The sequence below is a fragment of the Arachis hypogaea genome, chromosome 11, assembly GCF_003086295.3.
Source record: "Arachis hypogaea cultivar Tifrunner chromosome 11, arahy.Tifrunner.gnm2.J5K5, whole genome shotgun sequence".
Classification (NCBI taxonomy): domain Eukaryota; kingdom Viridiplantae; phylum Streptophyta; class Magnoliopsida; order Fabales; family Fabaceae; genus Arachis; species Arachis hypogaea.
The window spans coordinates 108,288,628-108,308,117 of NC_092046.1; the positions used below are offsets into that span (position 1 = coordinate 108,288,628).

The following is a 19,490-nucleotide window of genomic DNA, read 5'->3' on the forward strand; positions in this document are numbered from 1 at the left end:
TTCGGTTAATTGCTTTTCATCTACTTTCTTTTCAATTTACATTTTCTTTGCAATTGTTCTTGATTGGATCTAGGAAGGCATTGAGATCTAGACTTGGCTTTCTAGTCTCTTGGGTCCTGAGATCCGGAATTTCCATTTCCCATTCCCTGTTTACTGTTTTCATGCTCATTTACATTTTTGTTTTAAGATCCGGTTCGATTCAAGTCCTTCTTTACTTCTCTGTTTGTTGCAATTTTACATTTCCTTGTTTAATTTCTGCAAATCCAACTCCCCATTCCCTTTACAATTCAAGCCATTTACATTTCTTGCACTTTAAGATTTTGCAATTTACATTTCTTGCGTTCTAAGTTTCTGCCATTTAATTTCTTGTTCTTTAAGATTCAGCACTTTAATTCCTGTTCTCTTTAATTTCATGCCAATTACCCATTCCCTTTACTTTCTATGCAATTTAAATTCTGCAAATCACAAATCTCTCAACCAAATCTTGATTCGCTTGACTAAATCAACCACTAAACTAAAATTGCTCAATCCTTCAATCCCTGTGGGATCGACCTCACTCCCGTGAGTTATTATTACTTGATGCGACCCGGTGCACTTGCCGGTTAGTTTTGGGTGTTTTGGAGAAATTCGTTTCTTCCAAGAAAATATCCCATCAAGTTTTTGGCGCCGTTGCCGGGGATTGAATAGATTGACAATGATTAAGTGAAGTGGTGGTCTAGATCAAGCATTTTCTTTATTTTTGTTCTCTGTTTTAGATTGAAACCAAGGTGTTTGAGTTTATGCCTCACTAAGAAATTCTCATCTGTGATATGAGTAATTTCAATTTTCAATGGTGTTGTGTTTCGCAAAATACAAATGGAGTTCAACTCATCTTGCAGTCAAACAAAATTTTTCAGGATGTCACCCACCATCATTAACCTCTAATGGTGGATGGGGATATCACCAAGAATTAACAGATTCTGAGCACTCCAATCCATGGAGAATTGCTTCAGAGACACAAGATGAGCAAGAGAATCATATGGGACACTTTCCAGAGACACAATATGAACCAGATTTTGATGAGTCTAACAACTACTCATGTTGTGACTGGAAAAATCAAAATCAAAGAAATCTTAGCAATCCATACTGTGATGAGTTCAACAATTCTTCAAATTGTGATTCAGAGGATCTCCTTCAAAGGTCCAGAGGAATTTTTGAAAGGGAAGAACAAGCCTGGAAAAGGCAAGAAGCCCTCTACAATAAGATGAATAGAGAATTGGAGCAAATAAAGAAAGAAATCATCTTCAAGAAGATGAATAGGCCCTTAGAGAAAACAAGGGGGAACTTAGAACCATCAAACAGTGAGGATGAAGACAAATGTGTGGGTGAGGAAGTGAAAAAGCAAGATGAGGAAGCCTCTGTGTCAAGTGAAGAGGAAACATTTGAACCTGACCTTGCATGTTCACAGAAGCCACTTGAGATGACAAGGGAACATGAAAACTCACAACTCTCTCAAACCTCCTTGAAACAAAATGGCTCAACAATTGAATCCATGATTGAAAGATATGAAGAGGAGATGAAGAAATGTTGGGAAGATCAACAAACCTCCTCCATGAAAGAGCTATTAAAACAAATGTTGAGCGTAAAAGAGGAAGTGGAAGAGAAAGAAAGTGAGAAAGACAACCAAAGAATTCCAAACTCAAGTGAAGTAGAGAAGTACACAGAGGAAGAGCTTTCAGAACCACCATTGCAAGAGGCTCTTGATGAAAAGAAGACTCTAACAACCACACAACCACCAAGACTTGGATTCAAGAAAGTGAAGGCAATTAACAAAAGCACCGAGAAGAGGATTGTGACCAAGCTACAAAGGACAACATTCAAGAGAAGGTCAACTGCAAACAATCCTTCCCCTGAACTAGCAAGCAAGATCAATCAAGCTGTGTACAAAAGGAGGCTTGCTGAGAAGAGACTAAGAAAGGACAACAGCTGAAACTTTCCTCCCCTTGAGGTCATTCCTCTTAACCAACTGGAAGAAGAGGAAGAAAGTGAAGAACAACATGTCAAGCTAGTGACAATAAAGAAGCGCTTGTTGGGAAGCAACCCAACCTGAGGTAATTTTCTCTTCATAGCTAATTTAATAAAAGAGTTGAGTAGATTTCTCTGTATTGCAAAGAGCTAAGTTTGGTGTTGCACACCAAAATAGTTAAGGGGTGAATGTTGGATGCTAAGTTTGGTGTTCCACCAAAAATTTCATTAAAAACACATTGCACCCTCAGCATGATCAGTATCGGCTCCAAACCATCAGAAAAACTGCTTAACAATTGTCATGTTTCTAGTTTTTGGTTGTTTTCTGGTTCATAGTTTGTTTCTTAGTTCATAGTTTATTTCCTTAATAAAAGTACTTGATGTTTCATGCATGTATTTATTTTGCTACATATAGAAGTAGGTAAGGAACTAAGTTTGGTGTTCCCACACCAACTTAGGTTCACAGAATCACAAGCATACATGCATGCTAACTGCCTCTCAAGTGCTTGGGGAACAAGCAACTTTCAATATCTTTTGTAGGAAGTCATTCAATCTCTTAGAGGAAAAAGTACATCATCATGGACAGAGGAAGGATATAGAACCCAACAATGATGATGACACAGAGGAAACAAATAGACTCCAAGAGGTTGTATTGTTCTCTGACTGATTCTAGTTCAAGTATGTTAATTGAAAGTGCAAATGTCCCCTGTTGATTAGTGTCTTCTTAGATTCATTTACTGTCTGCGAGTTTGTTTGGTTTCATGCTATTATGGCTTACTAGTCTAAGTGCTTGATTCACTTTCATCTTACTTGAATTATATGCTTTGTTCCTCATGCTTGAATAAAAGAAAAATAACTGTGAAATAGAGAAAGAGTAAAAGTCTAGCATGATATGAGACAAAATGAGGTTGTGTGGTGGTATGTGCTGGTTCATTGGTTGATTTATGAAATAGGGCTGAATGTTAGCATGACTTTGTGATATGAACTTGAGTTACATTTCATGAGACTTGACAAAAGAAAAAGGTCCAAAATAAAAGAAAGAAAATGCAAGAAAAAGAAGCAAAAAGAAATAAACAAGGCTGGGCATCAATAGCTTGAGATTTGGATATATGCCTGTGATGCTTTTTGTACAAACATAAGCTTGGATAACTAGGTTCTAAGGGGTGCTTCATCACCCGGCAACTTGGGTTAACTAACCCGGGATTGCCAACCGAAAGTCCACCATCAAGAGCTACTTTGAGACAAAGCATTTAGTAACCCAAAGAGGTGCTGGGCATCAATTTCCAAAGAACTAACAGAGATGAACAAAACAAGTTAAATGCCTGTGATGTGTGTGTGCTAAGGAGAGGCTTGAGCAAGTAAGTCCATAGGGGTGTTTCAACACCTAGCATCTTGAACCAACTGGGGCGGGAATGCTGGCTGAAAGCTTACTCTAAAAAGTTGCCTTACCACATAGCATTAAGCCTCAGCCAAGAAAAGAACAAGAAAAGCTAAGGACTAAGCAATAACAAGTCTCATTTTTTTTGTAATTCAAGTAAGGATCCAAAGGAATGTTGATGTCTCAGCCTCAGAATAAAAATCCCTTAGACCCCTAACTTTTACTCCAACTTTTACTCAAGCTTTCATGATTCCAACCCGGTTCAATTCGGTTCTTCTCCAAACTCCAAGAGCAATCAACCAAGGCCTCTCTCAACCCAATTCCACCAAGAGCAAAGGCCCAATTGAAGGCTTGAAGACCATTTGAAGAAAGTGTATAAATAGATTAGAATTTAAGTTTTGAAGGGAGCTTTCCCTTTTAGTTTTCATAGAGAGTTTTCGGAGAGCTTTTGGTGTTGAGTGAATTTTAATTTCTAAGTCTCGGGGAAGGAGAATTGAATTCCCTTCCTCTTAGTTTTCTTGCTTTCAATTTCAATTACAATTGTCTTGGATCTTGGGTTGGAGAATTGAAGGAATTCTGTTTCAATCTCATCCTAAGATATCTCTGTTTAATTTTACTACACAATTGAATTCAGTTTCGGTTAATTGCTTTTCATCAACTTTCTTTGCAATTTACATTTTCTTTGCAATTGTTCTTGATTGGATCTAGGAAGGCATTGAGATCTAGACTTGGCTTTCTAGTCTCTTGGGTCCTGAGATCCGGAATTTCCATTTCCCATTCCCTGTTTACTGTTTTCATGCTCATTTACATTTTTGTTTTAAGATCCGGTTCGATTCAAGTCCTTCTTTACTTCTCTGTTTGTTGCAATTTTACATTTCCTTGTTTAATTTCTGCAAATCCAACTCCCCATTCCCTTTACAATTCAAGCCATTTACATTTCTTGCACTTTAAGATTTTGCAATTTACATTTCTTGTGTTCTAAGTTTCTGCCATTTAATTTCTTGTTCTTTAAGATTCAGCACTTTAATTCCTGTTCTCTTTAATTTCATGCCAATTACCCATTCCCTTTACTTTCTATGCAATTTAAATTCTGCAAATCACAAATCTCTCAACCAAATCTTGATTCGCTTGACTAAATCAACCACTAAACTAAAATTGCTCAATCCTTCAATCCCTGTGGGATCGACCTCACTCCCGTGAGTTATTATTACTTGATGCGACCCGGTGCACTTGCCGGTTAGTTTTGGGTGTTTTGGAGAAATTCGTTTCTTCCAAGAAAATATCCCATCAACTTGCAACGAGAGTTTACTATAACTTCTAAACCATTAATCTTCCGTCTCTTCAAAATGGCGCCGTTGCCGGAAAATTACAAACGTGTGCCTTATTATTGGTTTTTGTAAATATTTGCTTTTTGCTTGTTTATTTATTTTTATTTTTGTTTTTATTTTTGTTTTTATTTTTGCTTTTTCATAAATTAAGAGGTTATTGGTTTTTATTTAGTTATTAAAATTTTTTTTTTCAAAAATTTGTTCTTGGTGTTCATCTTGATCTTCAAGTTGTTCTTCGTGTTCATCTTGACCTTCAAGTTGTTCTTAGTTGTTTTCTTGGTTTTGATCTAAAAATTTTAAGTTTGGTATCATTTTATTATTTTTCTCTTTCCTCATTTAATTCAAAAATATCTTTTCTCTTTATTTTTTTTAATTGAATTTTCAAAATTTCAATAAAAAAATTTCAGATTTTTATTTTAAAATTTTTATCTTATTTTATCTTATTTCAAAAATCAAATTTCAAAATTCAAATTTCAAAATTTTCAAAACTCAAATTTCAAAATTTCAAATTTCAAATTTCAAAATTTAATTTTCAAATTGAAAATTCAAATAACCTTTTAATTTAAATTTTTTTTATTTTCGTATTTAATTTTTATTTGCTACCATGAATTCTCACCCCTCTCGCTTTAAGTTTGGTTCTAAATCTGTTGAAAGGAGTGGAAGCTATAACAGGAATATGCATCAAGGTCTAAGCAATCAAAGATGGATGGAGCCAAGAGGATCTGATCAACCCTTTAGGCAACAACACCCTCCAAGATATCATGGGCAAGGACCACTCTACAATGCACACCAAGCAGATAGATATGGTGGCCCCCCTTGTAATTACCAACAAGCCCCACCCTGTGCTTATGAATCACCTCCCCAACATACCTTTGAACCACCAAACTCACAAGCCCCTTTACACCATTTACCTCCATATGACCCTAACCCACATCCACCATACCAACCACCCTATGAACCGAATGAGCCATACATAGATCCACCCCAACCTCCATTGGATAACAATACACTCATCTCTAACATCATTGGTCTCACCTCTACACTCTAAAATCTTATATCCTGCATGAACCAACCCTCTACCTCCAAAATTCAACCCTCAAGCTCTAGTGCACTTCCTTTTCAATCACATAATGATCTTTTCATCCCATCACCACCCTCCATGGAAGAGCACCCACATCCATCAATCCAAGAGCAAGATGATCCCAATTATGCTATTGATATGGAACAGGAAAGAAGGAATCATCTTCGCGAATCCATACTTCATAAAGAGCTAGAGGAGGCCCTACGGGTAAAGGTAGGAGAGACCCTTGAAGATGAAAGAATTGTTGAAAGGAGTTGTCATGGAAAGAAAATCATCAAGGATGAGTACGATTTTATATTAAAACTACTGGACAAAGCAGTAATTATTAAAGAGGAAAAAGTGGTTGAAGACTTGCGAGATGTTGAACCTCCATGGGAAAGTGAAGACATAGAGCCTCCTTCTAAGACGGTTTCATTTGATGTTGAGGAGGGTGTACAACCTCCAAGGCATACCTTGGTTGAAGACTTGGAAGAGGTTGAAATTGAAGAAGCTTACAAGGAGGTGAAAGTTGTCAGAGAAGAGCACAAGGGAGTGGAGCTTGCAAGTTCATTAGAAATACCTCCCCCAAGGCCATTACCATCCAACACAACATTCAAGTGGGTAAAATTCTCATCCTTGACCTTTACTTTCCCACTTGAATATGGGCTACTAGAGACGGATGGTCAGCTTAGAGCTCTTTGTGGCATTAAGAGTAAGAGGAAGATGGTTAGTGGTAAGAATTATCCTGTAAGGTTCATTATGGTTGGAAGCTTTAAGTTTAAACGCAAAGGTTGGTGTAGAGCTCAATTAAATGGGTCTAGGAAGTTGTTTGGATGCTTCAGTGAGAATTCTAAAGATGAACCACTGGTGCACGAAATAGTGTTGTCCTGTTCTTTGTACTTGTGTGAGATTAACAATATATAATTGTATTGAATCCTCATTGTGGCTCTATGTGTGGACACAACTCCGTACAACTAACCAGCAAGTACACTGGGTCGTCCAAGTAATACCTTACGTGAGTAAGGGTCGAATCCCACGGAGATTGTTGGTATGAAGCAAGCTATGGTCACCTTGCAAATCTCAGTCAGGCAGATTTAAACAGGATATTTTATTAGATTCAAATAAACAATAAAAGGGATAGAGATACTTATGTGAATCATTGGTAAGGATTTCAGATAAGCGAATGGAGATGCTTTTCGTTCCTCTGAACCTCTGCTTTCCTGCTATCTTCATCCAATCCGTCTTACTCCTTTCTATGGCTGGCTTTATGTGATACATCACCACTGTCAATGGCTACTTTCGGTCATCTCTCGGGAAAATGATCCAATGCCCTGTCACGGCACGGCTAATCGTCTGGAGGCATCACCCTTGTCAATGGCTTCATCTTATCCTCTCAGTGAATAATGTGCTCACGCACCCTGTCACGGCACGGCTATTCATCTGTCGGTTCTCGATCATGCGGGAATAGGATTTACTATCCTTTTGCGTCTGTCACTAACGCCCTGCAATCGCGAGTTCGGAGCTCGTCACAGTCATTCAATCATTGAATCCTACTCGGAATACCACAGACAAGGTTTAGACCTTCCGGATTCTCTTGAATGCCGCCATCATTCTAGCTTACGCCACGAAGATTTTGGTTAGGAGATCTAAGAGATACTCATTCTAGCTTAATTCATGTAGAACGGAAGTGTTTGTCAGGCACGCGTTCGTAAGGGAGAAGGATGATGAGCGTCACACATAATCATCACCTTCATCACGTTCTTGGGTTCGAATGGAATCTTAGAAGCGAAATAAGAAGAATTGAATAGAAACAGTAGTACTTTGCATTAATCTTTGAGGAACAGCAGAGCTCCACACCTTAATCTATGGAGTGTAGAAACTCTACCGTATGAAAATACATAAGTGAAGGTCCAGGCATGGCCGAGATGGCCAGCCCCCAAAACGTGATCACAGGATCAAAATACAATCCAGGATGTCTAATACAATAGTAAGAGGTCCTATTTATAATAAACTAGTCACTAGGGTTTACATGAGTAAGTAATTGATGCATAAATCCACTTCCGGGGCCCACTTGGTGTGTGTTTGGGCTGAGCCTGAGTGTAGCACGTGCAGAGGCCATTTGTGGAGTTGAACGCCAGTTTCTGTGCCAGTTTGGGCGTTCAACTCTGGTTTTGGATCCTTTTCTGGCGCTGGACGCCAGATTTGGGTAGAAAGCTGGCGTTGAACGCCAGTTTACGTCGTCAATTCTTGGCCAAAGTATGGACTATTATATATTGCTGGAAAGCCCTGGATGTCTACTTTCCAACGCAATTGGAAACGCGCCATTCAGAGTTCTGTAGCTCCAGAAAATTCACTTTGAGTGCAGGGAGGTCAGAATCCAACAGCATCAGCAGTCCTTTTTCAACCTCTGAATCTGATTTCTGCTCAAGTCCCTCAATTTTAGCCAGAAAATACCTGAAATCACAGAAAAACACACAAACTCATAGTAAAGTCCAGAAATGTGAATTTAACATAAAATCTATTAAAAACATCCCTAAAAGTAACTAGATTCTACTAAAAACATACTAAAAACAATGTCAAAAAGCGTATAAATTATCCGCTCATCACAACACCAAACTTAAATTGTTGCTTGTCCCCAAGCAACTGAAAATCAAAATAGGATAAAAAGAATAGAATATACTATAAATTCCAAACTATCAATGAAACAGAGCTTCAATCATATGAGCGGGACTTATAGCTTTTTGCCTCTTGAATAGTTTTGGCATCTCACTTTATCCATTGAGGTTCAGAATGATTGGCATCTATAGGGACTTCAGATTTCGAATAGTGTTATTGACTCTCTTAGTTCAGTATGATGATTCTTGAACACAGCTATTTTATGAGTCTTGGCCGTGGCCCTAAGCACTTTGTTTTCCAGTATTACCACCGGATACATAAATGCCACAGACACATAATTGGGTGAACCTTTTCAGATTGTGACTCAGCTTTGCTAAAGTCCCCAATTAGAGGTGTCCAGGGTTCTTAAGCACACTCTTTGTTTTTGCTTTGGACCTTGACTTTAACCGCTCAGTCTCAAGTTTTCACTTGACACCTACACGCCACAAGCACATGGTTAGGGACAGCTTGGTTTAGCCGCTTAGACCAGGATTCTATTCCTTTAGGCCCTCCTACCCACTGATGCTCAAAGCCTTGGGATCCTTTTTAATTGCCCTTGCCTTTTGGTTTTAAGGGTTATTGGCTTTTTCTGCTTGCTTTTTCTTTTTCTTTCTATATTTTTTTTTCTCTGCAAGCTTTGTTCTTTGCTGCTTTTTCTTGCTTCAAGAATCATTTTTATGATTTTTCAGATTATCAAATAACATGTCTCCTAGTCATCATTCTTTCAAGAGCCAACATTTTTAACATTCTTAAACAACAACTTCAAAAGACATATGCACTGTTCAAGCATACATTCAGAAAACAGGAAGCATTGTCACCACATCAATATAATTAAGTTAAGTTCAAGGATAAATTCGAAACTCATGTACTTCTTGTTCTTTTGAATTAAAACAGTTTTTATTTAAGAGAGGTGATGGATTCATAGGACATTCATAACTTTAAGACAAAGTTACTACTACTAATGATCATGTAATGAAGACACAAACATAGATAAGCACATAACATAGAAAATGAAAAACAGAGAAAGTAAGAACAAGGAATGAGTCCACCTTAGTGATGTCCTTGAGCTCTTCTATGTCTCTTCCTTGTCTTTGCTGCTCCTCCTTCATTGTTTTTAGATCTTCTCTGATTTCATGAAGGATGATGGAGTGCTCTTGATGTTCCACCCTTAGTTGCTTCCAATAATTGTGTGGAAGAAAATGTATCCCCTGAGGTATCTTAGGGATCTCTTGATTTGCAGTCAAATGTTCTACCACTGAGCTTTAGACCCTTGATGGAAGCTTTTGTCTTCCCTTTCCTCTTTCTAGAGGTTTCTCTGGCCTTAGGTGCCATCAATGGTTATGGAAAAAACAAAAAAGCTATGCTTTTTACCACACCAAACTTAGAATGTTGCTCGCCCTCGAGCAAAAGAAGAAAGAATAGAAGAATAAGAAGAAGATATGGAGGAGATGGAGGGAGATGTGTATTCGGCCATATGGGTGGGATTGGGTGTGAAGAAGAGATGTTGAATTTTTGAAGGTAAGTGGGTGTATGGGTGTGAGTGGTAAATGGAAGACAGAAGGGATAAGTGTTTATTGGGAATAGAGGATGATTGAGAAGAGAGAAGAGAGTGAGTGGAGGTAGGTGGGGATCCTGTGGGGTCCACAGATCCTGAGGTGATCCTGTGAGGTCCACAGATCCTGAGGTGTCAAGGCATTTACATCCCTGCACCAATTTAGGCATGTAAAATGCCCTTGCACACAACTCTGGGCGTTCAGCGCCAGGTTGGTGCCCATTTTGGGCGTTCAACGCCCCTTTGCTGCCATTTCTGGCGTTGAACGCCAGAACCATGCTTGTTCTGGGCGTTCAGCGCCAGGATGCTCCCATTCTGGGCGTTCAGCGCCAGAACTATGCTCTGTTCTGGCGTTGAACGCCAGACAGATGCTCCTCCAGGGTGTGATTTTTCCTCTGCTGTTTTTGATTCCGTTTTCAATTTTTATATTTATTTTGTGACTCCACATGATCATGAACCTAAGAAAACATGAAAAACAATAAAAATAAGAATTAGATAAACATTGGGTTGCCTCCCAACAAGCGCTTCTTTAATGTCAATAGCTTGACAGTGGGCTCTCATGGAGCCTCACAGATGTGCAGAGCTTTATTGAGACTCTCCAACACCAAACTTAGAGTTTGGATATGGGAGTTCAACACCAAACTTAGAGTTTGGTTGTGGCCTCCCAACACCAAACTTTGAGTTTGACTGTGGGGGCTCTGGTTGACTCTACTGGGAGAGAAGCTTTTCCTGCTTCCTCTCCATGATTGCAGAGGGGGATCCTTGAGTTTTGAATAGAAGGGAGTTCTCATTCCATTGAAGGAATATTTCACCTCTGTCAACATCAATCACAGCTCTTGCTGTGGCCAGGAAAGGTCTTCCTAGGATGATGGATTCATCCTCTTCCTTTCCAGTATCCAGGACTATGAAATCAGTAGGTATGTAAAGGCCCTCAACCTTTACTAATACATCTTCTACTTGTCCATAAGCCTGTTTTCTTGAACTGTCTGCCATCTCTAATGTGATTTTAGCAGCTTGCACCCCATAGATTCCCAGTTTCTCTATTACAGAGAGGGGCATGAGGTTTATACCTGAACCAAGGTCACACAGAGCTTTAAAGATCATGGTGCCTATGGTACAAGGTAATATGAACTTTCTAGGATCCTGTCTCTTCTGAGGCAATGTCAGTTGATCCAGATCACTTAGTTCATTGATGAACAAGGGAGGTTCAACTTCCCAAGCATCAATGCCAAATAATTTGGCATTCAGCTTCATGATTGCACCAAGAAACTTGGCAGTTTGCTCTTCAGTAACATCCTCATTCTCTTCAGAAGAGGAATACTCATTAGAGCTCATGAAGGGCATAAGGAGGTTCAATGGAATCTCTATGGTCTCTAGATGAGCCTCAGAGTCCTTTGGTTCCTCAGAGGGAAGCTCCTTATTGGTCACTGAACGTCCCAGGAGGTCTTCCTCCTTGGGATTCACGTCCTCTCCTCTTCTCACAGGTTCGGCCAGGGCACTTATGTCAATGGCCTTGCACTCTCCTTTTGGATTCTCTTCTGTATTGCTTGGGAGAGTACTAGGAGGGATTTCAGTGATCCTTTTACTCAGCTGGTCCACTTGTGCTTCCAGATTTCTAATGGAAGACCTTGTTTCATTCATGAAACTTACAGTGGCCTTAGATAGATCAGAGACTAGATTTGCTAAATTAGAAGCATTTTGTTCAGAGTTCTCTGTCTGTTGCTGAGTTGATGATGGAAAAGGCTTGCTATTGCTAAACCTGTTTCTTCCACCATTATTAAAGCCTTGTTGGGGCTTTTGATCCTTCCATGAGAAATTTGGATGATTTCTCCATGTTGAGTTATAGGTGTTTCCATAAGGTTCACCTAAGTAATTTACCTCTGCTATTGCAGGGTTCTCAGGATCATAGGCTTCTTCTTCAGAAGATGCCTCTTGAGTACTGTTGGATGCAGCTTACATTCCATGCAGACTCTGAGAAATCATATTGACTTGCTGAGTCAATATTTTGTTCTGAGCCAATATGGCATTCAGAGTATCAACTTCAAGAACTCCCTTCTTCATAGGCGTCTCATTACTCATAGGATTCCTTTCAGAAGTGTACATGAACTGGTTATTAGCAACCATGTCAATGAGTTCTTGAGCTTCTGCAGGCGTTTTCTTTAGGTGAATGGATCCACCTGCAGAAGTGTCCAGTGACATCTTTGATAGCTCAGATAAACCATCATAGAATATATCCAGGATGGTCCATTCTGAAAGCATGTCAGAAGGACACTTTTTGGTCAACTGTTTGTATCTTTCCCAAGCTTCATAGAGGGATTCACCTTCTTTCTGTCTGAAGGTTTGAACATCAGCTCTAAGCTTGCTCAGCTTTTGAGGAGGAAAGTACTTGGCTAAGAAAGTCGTGACCAGCTTATCCCAAGAGTTCAGGCTGTCTTTAGGTTGAGAGTCCAACCATAATCTAGCTCTGTCTCTTACAGCAAAAGGGAAAAGCATGAGCCTGTAGACTTCAGGATCTACTCCATTAGTCTTAACAGTATCACATATCTGCAAGAATTCAGTTAAGAACTGAAAAGGATCTTCAGATGGAAGTCCATGAAACTTGCAGCTCTGCTGCATCAGAGAAACTAATTGAGGTTTCAGCTCAAAGTTGTTTGCTCCAATGGCAGGAATGGAGATGCTTCTTCCATGTAAATTGGAATTAGGTGCAGTAAAGTCACCAAGCATCTTCCTTACATTATTATTATTTTCGGCTGCCATCTCCTTTTCCTGTTTGAAAATTTCTGAAAGGTTATCTCTGGATTGTTGTATTTTAGCTTCTCTTAATTTTCTCTTTAGAGTCCTTTCAGGTTCTGGATCTGCTTCCACAAGAATGTTCTTATCCTTGCTCCTGCTCATATGACAAGGAAGAATGGCCAGAAAAATGATAATAATAATAGAGATTCTCTTTACCACAGTAAAGAGGATCCTTATTGTTAGTAGAAGAAAGGAAGAAGAAATTCGAACACAGATAGAGGAGGGGGTTCGAATTTGGTGATGATGTGAGGAAGAGATGTTAGTTAATGAATGAATAAATAGAATAGGATGAGAGAGAAGGAGGGAATTTTCGAAAATTATTTTTGAAAAGGAGTTAGTGATTTTTGAAAATGGTTTTTGAAAAATTGTTAGTAATTTTCGAAAATTAAGTTTTAAAAATTAAAATAATTAATAAATTAAAAAGAAATTTTGAAAAAGGGGGAGAGATATTTTCGAAAATGAGAGAGAGAGAGTTAGTTAGGTAGTTTTGAAAAAGATAAGAAACAAACAAAAAGTTAGTTAGTTAGTTGAAACAAATTTTGAAAAGATAAGAAGTTAGGAAGTTAGAAAAGATATTTTGAAAAGATATTTTTGAAAAAGATAAGATAAGAAGATATTTTTGAAAAGATATGATAGAAATTAGTTTTTGAAAAAGATTTGATTTTTAAAATCACAATTAATGACTTGATTCATAAGAAATCACAAGATATGATTCTAGAACTTAAAGTTTGAATCTTTCTTAACAAGCAAGTAACAAACTTCAAATTTTTGCATCAAAACATTAATTGTTTATATTATTTTCGAAAATAACTAAGAATTTTGAAAAAGATTTGAATTTTGAAAAAGATTCTGAAAAAGATAAGATTTTCAAATTGAAAATTTGATTTGACTCATTGGCAACAACTTGATTTTAAAAATTTTTGAAAAAGTCAATCCAATTTTCGAATTTGATGAGAGAAAAAGGGAAAGATATTTTTTTGATTTTTGAAATTTTTATGAAAAACATGAAAAATATGCTATGCATGAAATTTTTAGATCAAAACAATGAATGCATGCATGAATGATATGAATGTCAAGATGAACACCAAGAACACTATGAATGTCAAGATGAACATCAAGAACATAATTTTGAAAAATTTTTAATGCAAAGAAAACATGCAAGGCACCAAACTTAGAATTCTTTAATGCTTAGACACTAAGAATTCAAGAATGCATATGATAAACATGAAAAGACACAAAACAAAAATTCATCAAGATCAAACAAGAAGACTTACCAAGAACAACTTGAAGATCATGAAGAACACTATGAATGCATGAATTTTCGAAAAAAATGCAAGGTGAGTATGCAATTGACACCAAACTTATGATATGACTCAAGACTCAAACAAGAAACACAAAAATATTTTTGATTTTTATGATTTTCTAAATTTTTTGTATATTTTTTTTTCGAAAATTAATTGAAAAAGAAAAATAAGGATTCCAAAATTTTTAATATGAATTCCAGGAATCTTATGCTCTTTAGTCTAAAGCTCCAATCAAAGGGTCAGGCATGGCTTAATAGCCAGCCAAGCTTTAGTATGCAATTACATCCATTGAGGTGATTAGTTGAAGACCAATCCCAAAGGGGTTTGGATATGGCTTTACAGCCAGACAGGATTCAACATGTTACCATGAAACACTAGAATTCATTCTTAAAAATTTTGAAGCCATAGAATAATTTATTTTTGAAAACATTTTTTTTTAAAACTCTTTTTTTTTTTCGAAAACAAAGGAAAAATTTTTGAAAGATTTTTTTTTTTTTTTGAAAAATTTTTGAAAAGAAAACGAAAAGAAAGTTACCCAATCTGAGCAACAAGATGAACCGTCAGTTGTCCAAACTCAAACAATCCCCGGCAACGGCGCCAAAAACTTGGTGCACGAAATTGTGTTGTCCTTTTCTTTGTACTTGTGTGAGATTAACAATATATAATTGTATTGAATCCTCATTGTGGCTCTATCTGTGGACACAACTCCGTACAACTAACCAGCAAGTGCACTGGGTCGTCCAAGTAATACCTTACGTGAGTAAGGGTCGAATCCCACGGAGATTGTTGGTATGAAGTAAGCTATGGTCACCTTGCAAATCTCAGTCAGGCAGATTTAAACATGATATTTTATTAGATTCAAATAAACAATAAAAGGGATAGAGATACTTATGTGAATCATTGGTAGGGATTTCAGATAAGCGAATGGAGATGCTTTTCGTTCCTCTGAACCTCTGCTTTCCTGCTATCTTCATCCAATCCGTCTTACTCCTTTCTATGGCTGGCTTTATGTGATACATCACCACTGTCAATGGCTACTTTCGGTCATCTCTCGGGAAAATGATCCAATGCCCTGTCACGGCACGGCTAATCGTCTGGAGGCATCACCCTTGTCAATGGCTTCATCTTATCCTCTCAGTGAATAATGTGCTCACGCACCCTATCACGGCACGGCTATTCATCTGTCGGTTCTCGATCATGCGGGAATAGGATTTACTATCCTTTTGCGTCTGTCACTAACGCCCTGCAATCGCGAGTTCGGAGCTCGTCACAGTCATTCAATCATTGAATCCTACTCGGAATACCACAGACAAGGTTTAGACCTTCCGGATTCTCTTGAATGCCGTCATCATTCTAGCTTATGCCACGAAGATTCTGGTTAGGAGATCTAAGAGATACTCATTCTAGCTTAATTCATGTAGAACGGAAGTGTTTGTCAGGCACGCGTTCGTAAGGGAGAAGGATGATGAGCGTCACACATAATCATCACCTTCATCACGTTCTTGGGTTCGAATGGAATCTTAGAAGCGAAATAAGAAGAATTGAATAGAAACAGTAGTACTTTGCATTAATCTTTGAGGAACAGCAGAGCTCCACACCTTAATCTATGGAGTGTAGAAACTCTACCGTATGAAAATACATAAGTGAAGGTCCAGGCATGGCCGAGATAGCCAGCCCCCAAAACGTGATCACAGGATCAAAATACAATCCAGGATGTCTAATACAATAGTAAGAGGTCCTATTTATAATAAACTAGTCACTAGGGTTTACATGAGTAAGTAATTGATGCATAAATCCACTTCCGGGGCCCACTTGGTGTGTGTTTGGGCTGAGCCTGAGTGTAGCACGTGCAGAGGCCATTTGTGGAGTTGAACGCCAGTTTCTGTGCCAGTTTGGGCGTTCAACTCTGGTTTTGGATCCTTTTCTGGCGCTGGACGCCAGATTTGGGTAGAAAGCTGGGGTTGAACGCCAGTTTACGTCGTCAATTCTTGGCCAAAGTATAGACTATTATATATTTCTGGAAAGCCCTGGATGTCTACTTTCCAACGCAATTGGAAGCGCGCCATTTAGACTTCTGTAGCTCCAGAAAATTCACTTTGAGTGCAGGGAGGTCAGAATCCAACAGCATCAGCAGTCCTTTTTCAACCTCTGAATCTGATTTCTGCTCAAGTCCCTCAATTTCAGCCAGAAAATACCTGAAATCACAGAAAAACACACAAACTCATAGTAAAGTCCAGAAATGTGAATTTAACATAAAATCTATTAAAAACATCCCTTAAAGTAACTAGATTCTACTAAAAACATACTAAAAACAATGTCAAAAAGCGTATAAATTATCCGCTCATCAACCACCCGGATGGAATCATGATAATCAACTTGAAGACGGGTGTAGAAACAAGATTTGGGATCCAAGAATATATGAGGATCAATTTTGGGAGCTCAAAGCTTGTGAAGAACTCCATCAAAGCTTGAGGAATTTACTTGGTATTGATAAAGCTTATTTGAAGTCCAAGCCTTGGTGGAAGTTTCAAGACGAGTTCAAGCACAAGCCACAATAACAAGGAGCTCACCAAATGTCCAACTTAAGGACTTTAACTAAAAGTGTTAGGTGGGAGACAACCCACCATGGTATGATCGTTCCTTTTTCATTTTTATTTAGTTTTATTTGTTTTTGAGTTTTATTTTATTTTATTGTATTGAACCTGGAGTTTTGCATAACATTCATATTAGCATTGCATTCTGCATACTGCATTAAAAAAAAAAAGCACGCACGCGACGCAGCAGCGTCGCTGACGCGTCCGCGTCACCAGTGCGTTTTGAAGAAAAGAGAAATTGGACAGAGAGTCACGCGATAGCGTGGCTGGAGGCGTGCCTTTGGCACAAATTGATCCACGTGACCGCGTCGCCGACGCGACCGCATGATTTGAAAAATAGCTTCCCCACGCGTCCGCATCACCCACGCGAACGCGTGGCTCTGTGAATTCGACGTAAATGGGTGTATGGCAGTATCTTGGGCCGGAGTGGGGCTAGAACCATGCTAGAAGCACAAGCCCTCTCACGCGAACGCGTGCCCCACGCGTTTGCGTCATATTGGAAATAAGGCCATTCACGCGATTGCGTCAACCACGCGACCGCATCACCCAGATTTTTGGCAAAAATGCATTTCAAACAGAGAGATGTGCGAACGCGAGGCTGCACTCACGCCACTAGCACAAATCGAGTCACGCGATCGCGTGACCTACGCATCCGCATCACTCACGCCTCCGCGTCGCCTGCACCGCACAACTTATCCAAATGAGCGCCAATTATCTTATCTTTTCTTTTCTAATCCTAATTTCTTCTTTCTCTCTCCTTTGTCACTTTCTTTTTTTCTTCTCATCCTTTTTCACTTTCATTTTATTTTATTTATTTCCATACTTTCATTCATTGCATTTTAATTTAGTGCATATTTTTATTTTCTTTTCTAAATTTATTATTTTTCCTTTGGTGTTGATTTTAACTGTTGCATCTTCTCTTGAATTATTTTGGGTGCTTAGTGACTTGTTTTATTCTGGTTAGGTAATATTATTTAAATCAATGCCAATCTTTTATACCTGTATTACTTTTGCATTGACACGAATTTATATTATCTTTCTTTACCCACTCTCTTCCCCATTGTTGAAAATTTTTACACTCTTGATTTGCCATGTGCTTCTATTGTTTTCTCACATACATGTTGAAGCTTCCATGTAAATGAGACCCGTATCATTTGGCATTAACTCACCCATACTTCATTTATTTTCTTATCTTTATTTCTGGGTTACTTTTCTTCCCTTTTTCTTTTAGGATGGCCACCCGGAAGGGAATCGGAAGACGTTTACATGGGAAGACAGACAAGTCCATCTGCACAATCCTTGGAGAAAAGCATCAGTTGGAGAAACCCGTCCACCTACACATCTCAGCATGCACCGAGGACGGTGCAATCTTTAAGTGTGGGGAGGTCGATACCGATCTCCATGGGTTAGTTATTCTCTTCTCAAACACCAATATTTTACTTTATTTGTTAGTTCATTGTTGCATTTGCATGTTTAATTGCATGTTTATTTGATTTTATGCATTTAGTTACCACTTGGTTGAAGTAATATTTTCTTTTTCAAGAAATTTTTATAGTATTTCACTAATTTAAATTAAAAAAAAAATTTATGTGGTAAATTTGTTTGAAGTTGTATTTGGAACATAGTTTAAAAAGCTAAGAACACACAACCTGTGAGATTTTGAGCTTATTTTTATGGTTACATTATTTAACCATAAATTTTTATTCTTGTGTGTTTTCTTCTCTATGATTGCAATCTTTGCTTTGTTTCAGTCTATATGTCCAATATTTAGTGTATTTACATGCTTGCATATGATTGAGGCCATTACTTGTTATTAGCTCACTTGTCCCAAATAAGCCTACCTTTTACCTCACCCTTGTTAGCCACCTTGAGCCTTTTATCTCCATTTATTCTATAACCACATCACTAGCCTTAAGCAGAAAAATAATTAAATATCCCAATTGAATCTTTGGTTAGCTTAAGATAGAGATTGTGCATCAACTAAGTGTGGGGAAATTGTGGAAATATGGGTTAATAAGGGAATGTAGCATGTTTCTAATTTATTTGAATATTGGGAATTTGGGAACCGACTCATAAAAAAACCAAAATAGAAAAATAATGAAAAAATCCATGTGCATTGATAAGTTATGTTTATTTCTCTAAAAAAAGAGAGAGAAAAATCTAAAAATATTCAATAAATAAGTAAATAAATAAGGGGACAAAATTACGCCAATGCTAAGTTAATAAAAAGATCAATGCACATGTGATAATTTAAAGAAATATCAAAATTTTGATACATGAGTATGGGAATCATACAAAAGTGGGAATTATGGGTAGTTAGGCATGAATTTAACAGTATATAGAGTATATGTATATTAGGTGAGAGCTTAGGATAGTCAAAGATTCATATTATAGCTCACTTGGCCATACATGTACCCTTACCTTTACCTCAGCCCCATTACAATGCTTGATTCTATGTTCCCTGCTTTCATGAGCTATCTTCTTACAAGTTTACTTGTCTTTTACTATATAATTTGAATTAGTGGAATTTGATTCATAGTTGTCTTGAAGAGCTTATTTATTCATAACCAAGTAGATAGAAACATCTTAGCATGTAGTTGTATTCATATAGATAGGTTGCATTTCATACTTTCTACCATTCCTCTTCACTCTCTTATATCTTCTCCTGAGCTTAGCATGAGGACATGCTAATGTTTAAGTGTGGGAGGTTGATAAACCACTATTTTATCGTTAATCTTGTGCTCAATTAAGTGGTTTTTATCAACTCTTTACCCACTTATTCATACTATTTGCATGGTTTAACATTTGCCTTCCTAATTATG

The 19,490-nt window shown here is 37.9% G+C and overlaps 1 non-coding gene across 1 annotated transcript; it reads left to right on the forward strand.

The window, feature by feature from the left end:
- The first annotated feature begins 12,230 nt into the window (after window positions 1-12,230).
- On the forward strand, window positions 12,231-12,338 carry LOC112724641 (small nucleolar RNA R71). Its single transcript, XR_003163796.1, has one exon. It is a non-coding gene; the product is annotated as a small nucleolar RNA R71 (small nucleolar RNA).
- Window positions 12,339-19,490: the final 7,152 nt, after the last annotated feature.